This window comes from Zingiber officinale, chromosome 6A (genome assembly GCF_018446385.1).
Source record: "Zingiber officinale cultivar Zhangliang chromosome 6A, Zo_v1.1, whole genome shotgun sequence".
Lineage (NCBI taxonomy): Eukaryota > Viridiplantae > Streptophyta > Magnoliopsida > Zingiberales > Zingiberaceae > Zingiber > Zingiber officinale.
This window is the reverse complement of record NC_055997.1, coordinates 129,356,039-129,376,252: the sequence shown is the minus strand read 5'-3', so window position 1 is coordinate 129,376,252 and position 20,214 is coordinate 129,356,039. Positions and strand designations below refer to the sequence as shown.

Genomic DNA, 20,214 nt, shown 5'->3' with positions numbered 1-20,214 from the left:
CGCTGTTGTATTCCGGCCTGCGAGCCGAGATTGCAGTCGGACAGTGCGTCATCCTACGGATCCATATCGCATCAGGCTCCGAGCCACTGGAGCCAACTACTCACTGGGCGGACATATATCTACTATTCAGAGCCGTGGCGACTCGGTCAGTATCCCAATCAGTTCATCCATCCATCCGAGGGCGCCCCCCTGGGCCAGGGTAAGTTCTCGTACTCGGTATCTGTTCATTTTATCGCTATACTATTATGCGGTTACTTATATGTCTGTGGGATTCGCCTCGAGCACCGAGGTACCAGAGACCGGGGGAACCCGGTCGCTGGATACAGGTACAATTGACCGGAGGAGGACTTCTGACGATCTGGTCAACGCAGCGGACAGATCATCAATTGGGTCATGGGGATGCGGTCAACCTTCCAGACACGTCATACCGACAGGTTCGTCTTCTCAGCTTCCAGACAGGAACAAATACTTATATATATTTTTAATTTTATTTAGTTTTATTTTTTAATTAATTTTGTTTATTATTTTTTCATTAATACTTATATTTTTTTAATTTTATTTAATTTTTATTTAGTTTTATTTTTAATTAATTTTATTTATTATTTTTTTAATTTTTTAATATTTATTTAGTTTTATTTCTTTAATCAATTTTGTTTATTATTTTTTTTATCAAAATTTTTAATTTTTTTTATTTTATATAATTTTTAAATTACTCCCTTCCTTTAAATTACATTCCTAATTTCACACTTAAATTACCCGCATCCAACTATTAACACATGTCATAATCTTCTCTCCCTTTAAATGGGTCACTCGTTACAGGACACGCGCTCATTTATGGTACGAAGTAATAGATGCACCACCACCAAACGCATCGGGAGTAGAATTTAGAGGCAATATTGATTAAGATTTCTATTTTTATATGTTTTTATGTTTTTTTTGTATTATTACATGTACTATTCATTTGAAAAAAATATGTTTGTTCCTAAGTTATGAATGTGTTCATTATTAATTGGTAGTATTTTTTTTAGTTTTAAATATAAACTAAAAATAAATAAAAGATTATAAACATATAAAAAAATTATTGAAAAAAATAAAACTGATAAAAAATTGATAAAGAAATTGATTAAAAAAATTAATAAAAAAATAAAATAAAAAAAAATCAATTGAAAAAATATAAGTATTATGAAAAATAAAGTATTGAAAAAAATAATAAATTAAATTAATTAAAAAATAAAATTAAAAAATATAATTATATGAGAGTTATTTTTAAATAAAATTAATTAAAAAATTAAAACTAAATCAGAATTAAATGAAATAAAAAAATAAAAAATATATAGAGAAGGCTACATGTGTCTTTTGGCAGGGAGAGAGGGGAAGGTGGAGGGGGTGTGCGTTGACGGGGAAGCAGCTCTCTTTATCTATAACACAATTTTAATATCTTAATTCAAAAAATAACAACTAAAAATATATAGGACGAAGAGATTAACTAGAGTAGAACTAGAAATTATGGAAGAAAATCAGAAAAAGGCTTCATATGCACTTCCTATGAGAAAAGGAAACAAAGACAGAAACAAGGTGAGTGGAAGATTTCTCCTGTGTCACGTTCTGTCTCCTTTAGTAGCAACAGAGGGGGATGAGAAAAAAGACTTGAAAAATCTTTCTCCAGTTTTTCTCTATATGTGGCAATATGGTTTTATGGGCAGAAGACTCACTTTTACTTGGAATGGAGCTTAAATCTGACCTTGGAAAATATGAAATTGAAATTTAGGTTTCCCTTTCAGAAACAATAAAAAAGAACCTTCTCTCCATGGAAACCATTGTTCCCTATGAACTTTTACCTACCCACTTTCTATCCCTAATTGTTTCCTTTCCTCTAGAAACAGGACCCTAATATCTAATTGTTCTACAAGGAATCTGAATAAGGCATTGCTGAGGCAGAATCCTAAATGGTGTGTAATCAAATACTGAAGAGAGAAATACTTTCTAAAGTCATGTCTTCCAACATCCATTTTTCTCTGATCCTTGAATATTTGGAGATTTTATGCAATATAAACTTAATTGGCTCAATAATTATCAAATTGGCTGGAATGAAAAGGAGGTCAATCGTATGCAGTATAGAGACTCAAATCTTAAAATGACTGCTCGATTATTATGCCCAGTTGCTGCCCACTTGTTGCTAAGAGTCATCTTTGTTGCCTTTGATGATCAGGAGTGAAATTTGACCCTACGGCGATAGTTATCTCCCAAGATTTTAAGTTTCTTATGAAGCAGTCTAATTTTATCTTTATGATTCAGGAAATGCAGAAGATATTAAGGAAGCTTCTTATTCATCTTGAGTAATCATTTTGTAATCTTCTTCCAAAGAAACTATTTACCTCAGATAGAGTGAAGAATTACAAATTAGTCAGTTGATACCTGCTCTTTGGGTAGAAGCTAAATGGATCAAATCTTGTCATATTGTAAGATGGCTATGTCAATTTGAGGCTTTGACAGACTGGATTAAAATTTGACCCCTGATCCTGAAAGTCACCTAATGAGGATTGGATCAATAGTTTTCTAGTTGCACTCAGTTAAACCAATGGATTGATAAAGCTATTATGACCAATAACCTTTTTGGTATGGTCAGAAAAAACTCCCAATGGATTCATAAAGCTAATTATAACTAATGATTTTTTTGGTATAGTCAGAGAAAAACTCATAACTCATGTTGGCAGCTATAACCCAACTCCATTTTTTTTTTAAATGTCTAGCACAGAAATCTTATCAATTCAAGGTGGGATAGATCCAATCTTAGATGGGCAAATGGCTAATGTAGCTATATACATTTAACCAAAATCATAGAGTTGCAACATTCAAAAAACAGTGTAATATAAGGAGAGGTTTCGGTAGACCAAGAGAGTTTTGGGAGCAAACTCACCAATAGAGAAACACGTAAAAAAGAAACCAGACCCCAAGTTGTGGATATCCTGAATAGGTAAACATGACCCATCATGGGTTGTAGAACACATAACCAATAATAATTTTGCTATGTTTAAAACTTTCAATGTGCATAAGGAACCAAATTGTTCATACTAATGAATTACAATTTTTCTTAGGGATAGCAATTTTGTTGCTTTTCGCTTTCAAATTGGACTTATCGGATAAATAGCATTTTGAGCTCATCTTTTGTCCTACAGTCGTTTTAATTTAATATATTACTTTGTCTAATAAAGGACACAATTGCTTAACGATAAATCAGGGTTTAATACATAGATGCCTTTTGACCATGTGAGGGAGTATGTGAAGTGCGCAATATATCTGCTTCATAGTTAACCCCAGAAACTGATAGTTGTACTTATCAAGAATTAATTGATCCGATGTAACAAGTTAAATCTACTTGAATGAATGGAAAAGTTGATTATGCTTTAAGAATCCTATCTTACTTCATACACAAACCGAACAGACTTCTTGCATAATTCATGACAAACTAAAGCCCTCTATGAATTCATAACAAAAATATATTATTAAACTTTAGACAGATTTCTTACCAGGTGAATTGTTGAAATATAGAACAGGAGCAGATATAAAAACGAAAGAAAAGAGAGATAACTAAAGAGAAGATAATTAATTAATAATAATTATTATTATTGATAATTATAAGTCTATTTATACATATTACTATGAAGATAATATATAAAAAATATAATGATAAACATGATAATATATTATGATAAATATGATAATAATAAATATAGAAATAATTATAAATACAAATATGAAATTAATTTCTAATTAATATCATGAACTACAAAATCGACGAGGACATGTTGAACATTGAATTTGGTCGCCAATTATTGAAACATTTTCTTCAACTATAAGATGAATCAAATCTTCTAAAATAATGACCACAACAGTAGAGAAAATGCAACAGAAGACTATAATTTTACTACTGATGAATTTCTAGAAAAGGGTAGCAAACTTAGTAACTTTGGCGAAAGAAGAAGAGTCATGACTGCAATTCTTATGGCTGGAATTTGCTGAAGCAGCCATTCTTGGAAATTTGCTATTGTGTGCTGCAAAACTTGGAAAAAAAATTTGCTATTTGACCGATTAAAAGAAGGCTAAAAAGAGACAACACCTGATGGAGGAAAGGTAGCTATAACGCGGCTGCTACTATAAAGGAGGAAAAGAGGAAGAGAACGAGAAGGTTTGATGGTTCTGACATTACTGGAAGAATTGGAAGAGGGAGAAGGAGAAGAAAGGGAGAGGAAGATAAAGAGAGGAAGAAGCTTGTTGTCCTTAAAATTAAGGCGGAGGAAAGAGTGTTGCTCTTGCTATGGAAAAAATGGGAAGAAGCAAAAAGAAGAAGAAGAAGAGATGGAACATGCTACTGCCATTAAGAAAGTTCATGGATTGATATTGGAAGAAGAGGGAGGAAGTGACAAAAGAAGAATTGCTATCGAGAAAAGAAAAATAAAAAAGAGGGATTGAAGCTTGTTACTATTGATGTAGCATTTGGATAGCTTCATAATTGATTTGGAGTGAGACAAATTGATTTGGTAATCATATAGGGTCCCACTAAAGGTGGGTCAAAGTAAGGAAGATCGGCTGATGTGGAAGATAAAGTTAAGCGGGGTATCCTAGTCCGCCAAGTATATCATGCAATGCTATGCGGACCGGGTATGGTCAAACGGGCCGGTTATGACCGAGTGGATGGCGATAGCTACGTTGACAAGTAAGTCGTGCTTGCCCGGTCGAGTAAAATGACCCTCCAATTACAAAGATAAATAAGCAATAGCTGGTCTCGCCGAACGGGCTTTACGTCCAGTCAGACAGGGATAACCACGAACAATCAAGAAGCGAGGAAAGTGATAAAGTCGGCAGGTCCTGAGGACACCGCCGAGCAGAGGCAGCCCAGCGAGCGGACCCTGATCGGCTACGCATGACCTCATCAAGTATCTTGTCATATCCTTTTTGGAGTTTGTGCCACTGACAGCAGGGCATGCCCAGCAAGTAATCATACGTTAGAAGCTTCCAGGCTATCACAAACACAAAAGCAAGTAATCAACTTACAGTGATCTCCCGAGACGAACTTGGTCACCACTTAACGTCGGAAGAGCAATCACGAAACAATATCGAAAAGCTCTCCGCAAGGTTCACGAGACAAAACCAACTGCTGCCAGAATGTTCTTCACTTTGCCAGCAATCACCTCTTCAATGCTCTTTGCGATCTCTCGGACGCATAAATTTATAAGATGAAAGCATCGCTTTGTAACTGATGCTTTGATGGCTCTTAATCGCAATATACGTTGAGGGAGATGAACCAATCATCTCCACAATGTAAACGTTGCGAATCTTTTGTAACATAGTGATCTCCAGCATCTCTCACTCGTCCAAGTCAATCCATAAAGGTTATCTGGTCACATAGACCTCAGTCACATAGATTACAAGATGACCATGTCACAAAGGCCAGAGCAAAATAATAATTAGTCACAAATACCAAATAAGTCACATAGACTATATGATGATCAAGTCACGAAGACCAAAGTAAAACAGTCATTCACAAAGACCAAACAAAAACATTCTTTCCATACTTTAGGGTAAATGATTCGTGCGACAGCAAGCACACTGAGCAATAAATGTTACGAAGATTGTTACACCTTATATAGCTGCTCTATAGAACAAATCAGAGATATCAATAACTTGATTTTACCTTATATTAAATTATTTACATCAATATGAACATCTCTAATACCTCATTATGACTATTATGTCAAGAGCATATTCAACATCTCCAATCAATACAATTATTCATAATTATATTTTATATACTGAACTAAAAATGTAACTGGTACTAGTGAATAAATGTCATAGATATAAATCAATCGTAATCTTCCTTTTTAGCTAGAATCTATTCATTCTAATCAGTTGCTTTCCTAACTATGCTCCATAGACCGAATCATCCATAGCCAATAGGAAACATGCTGAAGTAGTAGACACTGATTAGAACTTCAAGTATACAACTAAATAGTCACTTAGGGTAAGATTGAGATTAACTTATAATCTCAAGGGTCTCACATAGTAGAGAAACAGGGATCCATTCTCCTACTACTATTCTTGTCGCCATAGCATATAGTATGAATCACATACTATTTATTCTCTTTACTAAAAAGAGCACATGTTTTTTTCTCAAAATTTAGCATCATACAGATTTTGATCTAAACATACCTAATGTCTAATCCTAAATTCAACATATGAATTCAATCTGGCCTTAAGCAGATTCAGTAAATGGTGAGCTCATTTATTTTGATCATTACATAAATGATCTCATCTTGACACAATTATCAAGACGATCTTAACTTATGAGTATGTCTCTATTCACAGCTACATAAGTTGTCTCATAAGCAATGATCTTACTTCTATTTATACTTAACAAATAGAGATGATTATCCATGTGAGTGAACCTATCTCAATCTGTCAACATTCTTATCGAGACTTTTATTCGAATATAACCAAGACATATACACTAAATAGATCATGACATTTTTTATTTATCAAAATATCTTTACAATAAGTTACATTCTTCGAAGTTCCAAAGACTTCACATGTCCTTAAAATGACTCTTTAGTCAAGGACTTAGTAAAAGGATTGGCAAGCATATCATGTGTAGGGATGTACTCAAGAATTAGTTTTTTTTTATCAACAATATCCCTTACAAAATTATACTTAATTTCAATATGCTTGTCTTTGCTGTGATATTTGGGATCGTTGGAAAAAGCTATAGTAGCTTGACTGTCACAATACACTGTAACAGGACTCCCACTGTCCTTAGCAATCTTCAGATACTTCAGAAACCTTCTTAGCCAGACAGCCTCTTCTACAGCCGCTGCACAAGCCACATACTCAGCTTTTATTATCGTCAAGGCTACACAAACTTGCTTCTTGATGTTCCATGAGATGACGCCACCATTCAGCAAGAAGGTATAGTCAGATGTTGATTTTCTGTCATCAAGGTCCCCTGTCCAATCTATATCTGCATAGCTACTCAGGTTCATATCTCATTCTTGGAAACAGAGGTAATAATCTACTGCTCCTTTAAGATATCTGAATATCCTTTTCACCGCTTTCTAATGTCTCAATCATGAGTTTGACTGGAAACAACTAACTAAGCCAACAACATAGCTCATATCAGGATGAGTACATAACATAGTGTACATTAAACTATCAATAGCACTAGCATATGGTTTTTTCTTCATTTCGGTTATTTGCTCAGAAGTCTTGGGATACATACTTTTACTTAAAATAGTACCTCCACTATAGGTGTCTGTTCAATGTTGCAATCTGACATATTGAAGTGTTGTAGCATCTTAGTGATATAAACTTCTTAAGACAAACTCAAAAGCCTTTTTGATCGATCTCTAATGATCTTCACTCCTAAGATGTTTTTTGCTTCTCTCATATCTATTATGTCAAATTGTAATGAAAACTAGGATTTGACTTCTATCACACATTTTATGTCACTTTCAGTTATTAGTATATCATCAACATATAATGATAAAATGACAAACTTTCCTTTGTCCTTTCTTAGGTAAACACAATGATCCTCATTGATCATTTTGAAACCATAAGATAAAATGACTTCATTAAATCTTATATTCCATTGTCTTGATGCTTGCTTTAGCCCATATATAGACTTCTTAAGTCTACATACTCAATTCGACCTTCAACAATGTAACCTTCTGGCTGTGCCATATAGATTTCTTCATTAAGATTACTATTAAGGAAAGTTATTTTTACATCCATTTGATGTAATTTCATGTCAAATTGTGTTACTATAGCTAGGATGACATGTATTGACAAAAATTTCACAACTAGAGGGAATGTCTCTTCAAAATCAATACCCTCCAGTTTGGTATATCTTTTTGTAACTAATTGAGCTTTGTATTGATTAATCGATCCATCTGATTTCCTCTTTATTTTAAGAATCCACTTATTTCCAATAGCCCTTCAGTCTGGAGAAAGATCGATTAAATCCCATACTTGATTCTTTCTCATTGACTCTATCTCTTTATCTATTGTAATTTTCTATTTTTCTCTTACTGAACTTCTCAAAACTTCCTCAACTGTTCGAGGTTCCTCATCGTCAACTGGGAGAATCATCAATGTCTCATTCTCAATGTCAAACCTTCTCCGAGAAATAATTTGATGACTACTTCTTCATAGGTTAGACTATTGAGAAACTGATTCATTCAGTGGTAAATTACTCCCACTAGGTTGACTAGAATCAGACATCTCCTGATTTGTTGATAAAGGAACATTATCCTCCTCCTCTATCTCATATAGAGGAATTGTCTTATCAACTTCACCTCGTGTTGGGAACTTAGTTTCAAGAAAAGTAGCGTCTCTTGATTCTATTTCAGAGATGGTTTCATCTAGTTGCTCACCAATGAAAATATAACCCTTAGAAGTCTCAGAATACCTTATAAAGATATACTTCTTCCTCTGGGTCTTAATTTTCTATATTCATGAGTTTTATCATGAACATAGATAGCTGACCCCCGAGGTCTCACATTACTCAAATCCAGTTTTTTATCTATCTAACATTCATGTGGGGTAGATGAAACTGACTTTGAAGGTACTTTGTTAAGTATATAGGCCGCAACTAATAATGCATCTGCCCAATAGGAGATTGGCAAATTAGCCTACGCCATTATAAACCTAATTATTTCAAGAAAATTTCTATTTCTTCTTTCAGCAACCCCATTTTACTATGGAGTTTCAGGAACAGTTAGTTGTCTAATAATCTCTTTCTCATTACATATCGTCTTGAATTAATCAGACAAATATTTACCTCCACGGTCAGTGCGTAAGGTTTTAACCTTACGTTCCAATTAATTCTCAACTTCGTTCAAGTAACGAATGAAGCAATCTAATGCTTCAGATTTGTGAGAAATCAAATACACATGACCTAAATGTGTGAAGTCATCGATAAATATAATAAAATAACAACTCCTATTTCTAGCCTTCAGATTCATTGGATCACAAATATCCGAATGAATTAATTACAATGGTGATTCAGCCCTAATAGCCTTACTAAATGGTTTTCTGGTTGCCTTTTCAGCAAAACAATGCTCACATATAGACAAATTAATCTTAGCCTGAGTGCTTAAAAGACCCTCCTTAGCTAATCTATTCATTCATTCTTGTCCTATATGTCCTAGTCTAGCATGCCAATTTTAATCATTAACATCAGCATTACTAGTAAGAGCAATGTTTGAAAAATAATCATTTGGTTCTATATCAAGAATCATAAAACCATTTGTTACATAACCATGCTTAATTAACATAAAATTAATTCGAAGTTCTACACAACGGCTATACAAATTTACATAATAACCTAAATCAAGAAGACAAGTGACATAAACCAAATTATGTCGAATCTCAAGAGCATACAAGATATCATGTAGAAACAGGTTCGTCCACCACGTAGGTTGAGTTTGCAAGTGCCAATTTCTTTGACTTCAATTCTTGTATTGTTTCCCACATATATCTATTTGTTGCCAGCTGGTATCCGATGATACTCCACATATATAGCTCGATCACGAGCTACATGGTTTATTGCTCCTAAATCTACAATCCACAAATGATAAGAATCAGCTAACAATACTGTACTTATAACATAATATTCATGGAAAGAAGATAAAGATGGATCTACCTTTTTAGACTCAGTACAATCCCGAGTAAAATGACCCTTCTTGCCACAGTCGTAGCAAGTCAACTTGCTCTTAGATCTTTGTCCATATTTCTTTCCTTGCTTCTTGATTTGGTTTTTAACAACAACAACACTAGCCTCCTTTCCTTTTCCCTTTCCTTTTTTAAACAATTTTTTCTTATTTTAGAACCAGAACCTTCAGCTACAAAAGGTTGACTATAAATCTTTACAGATTCAATCCTCTCCGCCTCAAGTTCAACATAGCATGAGACATCAATGAAAGTCTTGATATTTTTCATTGTGAGTCAGATTCTGTTTCATCGTTTCCCAAGAATCAAGAAGGGAATGGATAACTGTCTAAACCTATTGTTCATTGGTCAACTCATGACCGACAGTTTTTAAGTCTCGAATCATGTTACCCATCTCCTTGAGATGTTGGTTAATTGTTAGCTCACGGAGCTTACTGAGACTTACTCCACTGTATTTCTCTCTAAGGGTTGCCCAGATAGCATGTGCCAATAGTAATGGCTTATACTCAAATATCAGGTCATCCACCATTAAACTAATCAATATTTCCTTAACAATGAAGTCCTTCTTTTTCCATGCCTTATAGGCATCAAGGTCATGCCTGTGTTGCGCTATAAAACCATCAGTCGGTTCATCCATGAATTAGTTTACAACCTCTAGAACTTCTTGTTCCTCAAGAACATATTGTATCTTGAGGTGTCATATTTTGTAGTTATCCCCATATAATTTTTCTCTTTTATTGAGTTCAACTATGATATTTTTATTTGCTATAATCTATATAAATAAACACATTATTTATTATTCTAGTATATTCATATACATGTAATTAATTATTGACTCAGTGTAAATTATAATTGGTTTATAAAATCAAATGATAACTATGTTTCCACTCATCATTTGTATATATCAATCCAATCAATATTGATCAATTATATTACACACATCCCATCAAATGAACCAATCATTTTCATATGAACTAATCATATATATATAAACGAATCATAAAATAAACTAATCATTTTCAAGTTTGTTAGCACATAATATAACTTTTTATAACATAACTCTGTTCGTACATAATGACAAAAATTATTACACGACTCAAAAATAAATGGGCTAATACTATTCATATATACGACAGTAAATAGAACACTAGTAACATAGATAAACTATCACCACTCCCACTAGGATAAATGCTAGTGCAGTGGGCAATTGTATCGCATTCAACCCAGACTCGACAATGACATGATCAGCCTCAAAATCATCCTTTAGATCCATGTTTAAATCCATTTTTGGATCTACTACACACTCTTCTAGATCTTCTTATGATTCTTCTAAATCCATCTCTAGATCCTCTTCAAATCCTTTGAGGTTCATTTTGTTGGTTGGTCCTAGGAAGATCGTACCGATTCTACTGTACAAAAATTTTGTATAAGTGTCGAACCTTTCCTAAACAACCTATTGTGTTCTTTAGAAGTTAAATTAGGAATCGCAAACGGAATTTAACATTATTGATTCCAGATTTAACTTATCTGTTCTTAATGGTTTAGACTTGGATCGCAAGCGGAACTTAACACTATTGATCCAAATCTACTTATGTTATAAATTTAATTAAATATTAATTTTCAAAATTGGCTTCCAGGACTGCATGGCGAGACACATGGCTTTCTTGGGTATGGGAGCATCCACCATCGCCTAGACAAAGCCTTTTAAGGAAAGTTAATATTTAATTTCCTTATATAACTCTAGGTTTAACCAAAAAGAACAATCGAATCACAAATTTGAAAAATAAAGAAAAACACAAATTTGAAACAAATCCGAAAACTCTAGAATCATATGCCTCTTGTGTTTGGTATTTCAAAAAATAACTATACAAAGAAAACTAGTATTATGCGGAAAATAATTACTAGTTATACCTTTCTTTGTAAGCAAATAACCTCTTGATCTTCTATCGTATTCCTCTTCTAATCTCGGACGTTGTGTGGGCAACGATCTTCCGAGACGAGAACCACCAAGCTCCTTCTTCTCCAAGCTAGATTCGGCCACCATCAATTCTCCAAGAGAAGTAGAGGTCCGGCCACCACCGCTAAGCTCCAAGGGATGCTAGAAACAAAGCCTCCTTTTCCTCCTCCTTCTCCAAGCAAGATCCGACCACCTTCCAAGCTTCAAAGGTTAAAGAGATTCGGCCACCAAGGAGAAGAAAGAAAAAGGAGAGGGAAGAACTTGAAGGGCCGACCACACCAAGGAAGAGAGGGAGAAAAAGAATAGAGTTCTCTAGTCATGAAGGCACCTCTACCCCTCTTTTATAATCCTTGGTCTTGGCAAATAAGGAAATTTAAATAAAAACTTCCTTAATTCTTTTGGCATGAAAAGGAAAATTTTAATTAATTAAAATTAAAATACTTTTCTTAATTATAATGGCCGACCACTTTAAACTCCAAAACAAGGAGAGTTTTAATTAACACAAGAATTAAAACTTCCTAATTTGTTTCCGGAAATTTATAAAAAATTTCTCCAATAATTTTTTCCTTCATGGTGGATTATAAAAAAAGAATTTTTATAAATTAAAACCTTTCTTTTAAACATGTGGATAATTTTCAAAAAGGAAAGTTATCTCTAAAAATTAAAATGTCCTTTCAATCTACAAATAAGGAAAGATATCAAATCTCTTCTTAATTTTTTGTAGAAACTTATAAAAGAAATATTTAATTTTTAAACTCTCTTTTAAATCATGAACATGGTTAAAAAAGGAAAGTTTTCTTAAAATTAAAATCCACCTTTCAATCTATAAATAAGGAAAGATTTCAAATCTTTTCTTAATCTTTTGTAGAAAGTTATAAAAGGAAAGATTTAAATTTTAAACTCTCTTTTAAAATCATGATATCCATATTAAGAAAATTTTAAAAATAAAATCTCTTTTAATATGATGTGGCTGGCCACACCAAGCTTGGGTTCAAGCTAGGGTCGACCACACCAACTCAACTCATCCTATTTACTTGGCTGGCCCAAGCTTGGGTTCCAAGCTTGCTTGGTCGGCCCCAATAGGATGGGTATAAAGCTGGGTAAGAAGTGGGTATTGTTGGTGCAATATCCCTCAGGTCAAGGTTGACCTGGGTAACCAAGCTGAGTCTTGGTTTGGGTTTAGATGTTTGACAATAAGATATTGATTGAAGAAGAGTCAAGTAGGTCAAGGTTGACTGGATACTTGACTGGGAAGTCCTAACTGGGATGTTAGGCAAAATGAAAGTCCTGGTGAGTGAAGCCAGGCAGAAGGAAGTCCTAGTGAGTGAAGCTAGGTGAAAGCCCTGGTGAGTGAAGCCAGGCAAGGGAAAATCCAGATGGATCAAGGATGATCGGACATCTGGTGCTGGGAAGTCCAAGTAGGTCAAAGGATTGACTGGATACTTGGCATGAAAGAAAAGTCCAAGTAGGTCAAAGGGAGTGACCGGATACTTGGCACAGAGAAAAGTCCAAGTGGGTCAAAGGGATTGACCGGACACTTGGTAAGGGAGTCCTAGCAGGTCAAGGGAGTGACTAGATGCTAGGCATGACATACCAACAGGTCAAGGTTGACCGGATGTTGGTTTGGGAGGTTTAGGACTTGGTTTTGGACAAAAACCAAGTGCTGGATCGATCAGTGGATCGATCCAGGCTATGGATCGATCAGTGGATCGATCCAGACCTTTCCCAGCGAACAGAAAGCCTCTGGATCGATCCAGAGGTCCCAATCGATCAGTGGATCGATTGGGACGCTGCTGCTTCGCGCGATAAGCGCTGGATCGATCCGTGGATCGAGCCAGGCGCTCTGGATCGATCCGTGGATCGATCCAAAGCCTCCCCGATCGATTGGGAACATTCGAATCGATCGGGATCCGACCGTTGACATCGTTTATAGCTGCAGGCGTTCGATGGCTGCGGTAATCCTTTTCTCCGATTCACTCCAGAGCTCTCGACAACTCCTCCCCAGCACTCTCTAAGCTCCTCACCGCCAGTTCTTGAAGGTTCTTGGAGGTTCATCCAAGTCAAGAGGCGAGTTGCAACGAGAAGAAGAAGAAGCTAGGGTTTTTACTGCATTTCTTGTAAGCTTTTGCTTATTCTTTACTACCCTTTCTTCTTCTTGTACTGAGAGTCTTGTAGGGCTTCTCCGCCCTCGGTAGTTACCGAAAAGGAGTGTTTTCATAGTGGAGGGTGCGTGCGTGGTGTGTATCCTTGGATTAGTCATCTCCGTTGGAGGTGGATACCAAGTAAACTCCTAGTGTTAGCGTGTTTGTGTTTGTTTATGTATTTTCCGCTGCGCATTCTTGAAGAAACAAGCAACACCGAGCAACGAGCACGCGACGAGCTATTCACCCCCCCTCTAGCTACTTTTGGTCCTAACAAGTGGTATCAGAGCGAGGCCGCTCTTCACCGGAATCATCGCCGGAAGGGTCAAGCATAACAAGAAAAGCTAGAGGGTGAAGAAGTTGGAGCAAATTCTTCAAGTTCAAGATTTTATCAAGCTCAACTTCAAGATGCAATTCCAAGATGGACTTGGATTTGACACAAGGGTGGCTCCACCATACACATCGGCAAGCTTCGATTCTTGGAGATCAAGAATTGAAAATTTCTTGATGATGGAGATAGAGCAATGGTTTGCTCTAATGGAAGGTTTCAAGGCTCCAAGAAATTCAAAGGGCAAAGTTCTAAAGAAAAGCAAATGGAGCCCGGAGCAAGTCCAAAGGTGCGAGGCAAATGACAATGTGACCAAGCTTTTGGTCAATTTATTGCCAAGCACCATTCTTTGCAAAATTGGAGAATTTGAAGATGCAAAGGAACTTTGGAGCAAATTGGCTAAGCTTCATGAAGAGATCCCCTCCACTGTACAAGATCATGAAGAATCCAGAGAGGGTGACTCTTTGGAGCAAGACCAAGAGGAGGACTCCGAGGTTGAGAGATACTCAACCTCCGAAGAAGAGGAAATCCAAGAAGCTTCATCCTCAAGGGAATGCACCGAAGGGAACAAGGAGGGAGCATACTCCTTGTTTCACATTCAAGATGATGAAGTCTCCACCTCTAGGATTGAGGGGGAGCAATCCTTGGTGACACCGGAGCAAGAAGAAGAAGAAGCTTCTACATCCGGGTCAAGAGAAGAAGAGGAGGAAGAAGCTTCTACCTCCACAAGTCAAGAAAAATCAAATGGAGGAGAATCAAGGTCCGATCAAGAGGAAGCTTCTACCTCCGGATCCAAAAAGATGCCACCCCTGCAAGCAGAGGTATAAATATTTCAATTAATAATAAAAATCATATAATATGTTTTGAGTGTAGGGAACATGGGCACTATAAGAGCAAGTGTCCCAACTTGGCCAAGAAGAAGGGCCAAATGGCACAAAAGGGCAAGGAGAAGCTCAAGAAGACCACCCCCGGGACAAAGAAGAGCAAGGAGCACATTGTGTGCTTCTTGTGTCAACAAAAAGGGCATTACCGAAGTCAATGCCCCAAGGGGAAGAAGATGGTCAAGGCTCAAGGAGGCACTAGTCAAGGGGGAGCCTCTAAGGTAAAGAAGAAGGTAACATTCATTGAGCCTATTCCCTTGCAAAATGGTAAAAAGCATGCTAGGTCAAATTTTTATCATCTTAATGCGATTTACCATAAGAATAGGAAGCATGGGGGCTTTAAGGAAAAGCATGTGGCCCTACATGCCAAAACTACTATCCCAAAGGCTAGGAATGTAGGTAAAAACCTAGGCGATAACTCTAAGGATGTAAGATACAAGCCTAGAAACAAAAATGCTCATGAACTTAATGGAAAACCAAAAACTAAGGACTTAGTGATGGAAAATCAAGTCTTGAGGTCAAGACTTGATAAAATGGAAAAGACCCTAAAAAGGATGGAAAATATCCTATTAGGGCAAAATGAGCATAACCTAGGTTTAGGGGTACAAAAGCCATCCAATGGCCATAGAGGTTTGGGATACAAACCAAAGGCTAAGAAGGATGTGCCCTCTTACCATAGAGTTCCATATAGTTATGGAACAAACCCTAGGTCTAGTGGTCAAGCCAAGAATACTAGGGAAGTCATCCCTAAGAGTATTTTTGCAATAAATGTGACTAAGACTTCTAAGAAGTCTAAGAAAGTCACAAACAAGGTCACAAGGGAGGTTATCCCTAGAGTTGACCTAGAAAATGTGACCAAGGCTTCTAAGAGGCCCAACAAGGTCACTAGGAAGGTATCTAGGAAGTTATCCTAGTGAGTACCTAGAGCATCCAAGGAGCACCAATAGGTGTTGGGTTCCTAGGAGCATCTTCTCTACCCCATAGATGGGTTAGAGAGTGTCAACTCCGATTAGAAGGGTAGTTAACCCAACTTTGAGGAAATTGACACTCAAGGAGCATTTTCAAGGTTTTAGTTAACCTTTGAAAATGAAATGGAATTATTGATTACTCCTTGAAAGAGTAAATGTACCAAATTGGAGAAGTATTGATTTTATCTTGAATGGCACATATTGGAAAATTAATAAGAACTATCAAGTTGGGTTTGTGGTATGTTCTTAGGCAATTTAAGGCAATCCGGGCCTTAAATTTAAAAGTGCTACTCTTGAGGAAAAATGGAATATGCCAACATTTGAGGACATGTTTATTTTAATTGGCATAAATTAATCAAGGGAATAAGAAATGCAAACTCAGGCTTTGACATTTTCTTGAAGCACTTTAGGGCAATCTAGGGTTTAAGTTTTAGGATTAGCTAAGATTAATGATACTTAGATAGGTAATCTAGGTATATTTTATTTATGCTAAACCATGCCATGATTGTTTGCTCATAATATGCCATGACATCATATTTTATCTTATTTGGATTTTGCATTCATGACTTATCATGAAAAATACAAAAATACCATGTCATGCCATACATACATCATGTAGTTATAGAAATCTTTCTTTTGAAAGCTATTTTATTTTGATGTATGCCATAACATAATCATGCATTAAGTTTAATTCCTTGTAATTAAGGACGAATGACATTTAACGACACTTATTGACAAGTGACATCCTAGGTGGATGTCTAACATTTCTAAAATGCCTAGATAGATATGCATGATCCTAGAATAGGGCAAAACCAAATTTTACATCTCACAAAGACCTCTAAGGTGACTTGTATGTGTTTTAGTGCATATTATATACAAGTGAGATGTTAGGATGATGAACAAAGCTCAAGATGTTGATTTAGTGCATTCCTTTGAGTTTTAAATTCATCAAAACACATAGTTATGTGTTTTCCCATCATTGGGAAAGCTAATGTACAAGTCATGTGCATTATGCCCAAGGAACATGATGGGATATTGGTTTTGAAAATGTTTTTAAAATGTTTTTGGAAAACCTTGGTGAAGGCTATCTTTTGATAGTAATCACCATTGAATAGTTAGACACAAACTTGAAGAAAAACACTAAAGTTTTTGCAAGTTTTCAAGTTTGTGTCAATATTTGAAAATATGATGTATTTTCATAGAAAGCTATTTTTCCATGATTAAGTATGCCCTAAATAATGTCTACACGAAATTTCATAATTTTTGGATTTTTGTAGAATTTTCTAGGGGTTTCTGAAGTTGACTGAAATGGAATTTCAGCAACTATCAGAGCTCGATCGATCCATGGATCGATTGGGTTCCATGAATCGATCAATGGATCGATTCAAGCGGCAATTCCCGCCGAAGCTCGCTGGATCGATCAGCCGATCGATCCGGGAGTCTGAATCGATCCGTGGATCGATTCGAAAGGTTCAATCTATGGAACCCAACTCCGATCGATCCAAGTTGCTGATTTTGGTGGGAAGGCTGATTTCAGCATCTTTGAACCTCTTTGAGTCTAGGTAACCATTTCAAACCCTTAAATACATTTGTATACATACAAAGGGTGTTTTCATGTTGAAAACAAGGATGAATTGGTTAACGAAGACTAAGTAGAAGTTTAGGTTGAGGTTGTTTCAAATTTTGAATATTTGAACCTCAAAACTTCCAAATTTGGGTTTCCTAATGTTTTAGGGATTCCAAGTCATTGTTGGTGCAATGACAGAAGTTACCACCATGTCTTTAGGGGGAGGGACTCTTTAAAGACATGAAAGTTATTTTTCATGAACCTTGGAAGGTGGTTAACCTTCTGTTGTGAACTTGCTCAAGGTTGAGCATTTAAACTTGAAATGGGGAGAAATGGGGAGTGGATATCCTCATTATTTCAAGTGGACACTCATGTGGTAGATAATGCTCAAGGTTGGGTAGTTGTCTACATTGAGGGAGAAGTTAAGGATAAATGAAGGGTATGGGACCTTCATTATCGTGTTGATCACAACGAGTGATGTTATGAACAACGATGAGCAACTCTTCAGGGGGAGAGTCTTCAACAAATGGATTTGTTGAAGTGTGCCCAGAATTGGAGCATGGGTTGATGTGTGTCCAACGATGGGTTGATGTGTGCCAATAGGGGGAGAATGTATGGTTAAGCTTAGTCCTTCATTACCTATGGGAAGGTCATAGGGGGAGAATGAAAGGACTCATGAAAGGGAGTAAGTTAGGCTTTCATTACCTAGAGGGAGTTTGCCCTCTTAGGGGAGAATGAAGAGCTTAATTTATGCTTTCATTACCTAGTGGCATGAAGAAGGAGGCTATGGGATTAGCCTAACTTACATATGGGATTGTAAGTGTTATTGTGGTATTGTCAAACATCAAAAAGGGGGAGATTGTTGGTGTAATATCCCTCAGGTCAAGGTTGACCTGGGTAACCAAGCTGAGTCTTGGTTTGGGTTTAGATGTTTGACAATAAGATATTGATTGAAGAAGAGTCAAGTAGGTCAAGGTTGACTGGATACTTGACTGGGAAGTCCTAACTGGGATGTTAGGTAAAATGAAAGTCCTGGTGAGTGAAGCCAGGCAGAAGGAAGTCCTAGTGAGTGAAGCTAGGCAGATGGAAATCCTGGTGAGTGAAGCCAGGTGAAAGTCCTAGTGAGTGAAGCTAGGCAGAGCGAAAACCCTAGTGAGTGAAGCTAGGTGAAAGTCCTAGTGAGTGAAGCTAGGCAGATGGAAAACCCTAGTGAGTGAAGCTAGGTGAAAGCCCTGGTGAGTGAAGCCAGGCAAGGGAAAATCCAGATGGATCAAGGATGATCGGACATCTGGTGCTGGGAAGTCCAAGTAGGTCAAAGGATTGACTGGATACTTGGCATGAAAGAAAAGTCCAAGTAGGTCAAAGGGAGTGACCGGATACTTGGCACAGAGAAAAGTCCAAGTGGGTCAAAGGGATTGACCGGACACTTGGTAAGGGAGTCCTAGCAGGTCAAGGGAGTGACTAGATGCTAGGCATGACATACCAACAGGTCAAGGTTGACCGGATGTTGGTTTGGGAGGTTTAGGACTTGGTTTTGGACAAAAACCAAGTGCTGGATCGATCAGTGGATCGATCCGGGATCGATCGGTGGATCGATCCGGACGCAATGCAGAGTCGGATCGATCCGTGGATCGATCAGAGGTCCCAATCGATCGATGGATCGATTGGGGGTTCAGAAGCGATCTGGATCGATCTGTGGATCGATCCAGCCGTTCGATAGGCGCTCTGGATCGATCCGTGGATCGATCCAAAGCCTCCCCGATCGATTGAGAACATTCGAATCGATCGGGATCCGACCGTTGACATCGTTTATAGCTGCAGGCGTTCGATGGCTGCGGTAATCCTTTTCTCCGATTCACTCCAGAGCTCTCGACAGCTCCTCCCCAGCACTCTCTAAGCTCCTCACCGCCAGTTCTTGAAGGTTCTTGGAGGTTCATCCAAGTCAAGAGGCGAGTTGCAACGAGAAGAAGAAGAAGCTAGGGTTTTTACTGCATTTCTTGTAAGCTTTTGCTTATTCTTTACTACCCTTTCTTCTTCTTGTACTGAGAGTCTTGTAGGGCTTCTCCGCCCTCGGTAGTTACCGAAAAGGAGTGTTTTCATAGTGGAGGGTGCGTGTGTGGTGTGGATCCTTGGATTAGTCATCTCCGTTGGAGGTGGATACCAAGTAAACTCCTAGTGTTAGCGTGTTTGTGTTTGTTTATGTATTTTCCGTTGCGCATTCTTGAAGAAACAAGCAACACCGAGCAACGAGCACGCGACGAGCTATTCACCCCCCCTCTAGCTACTTTTGGTCCTAACAGGTATGTGGTGGGTATAAATTTCTATATACAAGAGGCTACGATAGGGACCGAGAGGAGGAATTGGTTTTGGTCTCCCGATGAAATTAAGCTTCCCGTGTTCGCCCCGAACACGGGACTTAATTTCATCAATAATAATTCATACAACTAAAGAATTATTATTGAACTACCGCACCAATCCCAAATTACATTTTGGGCTCCTTTTTATTATGAGTGTGTTAGTTTCCCTGTGTTTAAGATGTCGAATGTCCACTAATTAAATGAGTTACTGACAACTCACTTAATTAATATCTTAGTCCAAGAGTAGTACCACTCAACTTCATCGTCATGTCGGACTAAGTCCACCTGCAGGGTT

At 37.1% G+C, this 20,214-nt stretch overlaps 1 long non-coding RNA gene across 1 annotated transcript; it reads left to right on the top strand.

Moving 5' to 3' along the window:
• Positions 1-370: 370 nt before the first annotated feature.
• On the top strand, positions 371-986 carry LOC121994409. Its single transcript, XR_006115709.1, has 2 exons — positions 371-434; positions 820-986. It is a non-coding gene; the product is annotated as an uncharacterized LOC121994409 (long non-coding RNA).
• Positions 987-20,214: the final 19,228 nt, after the last annotated feature.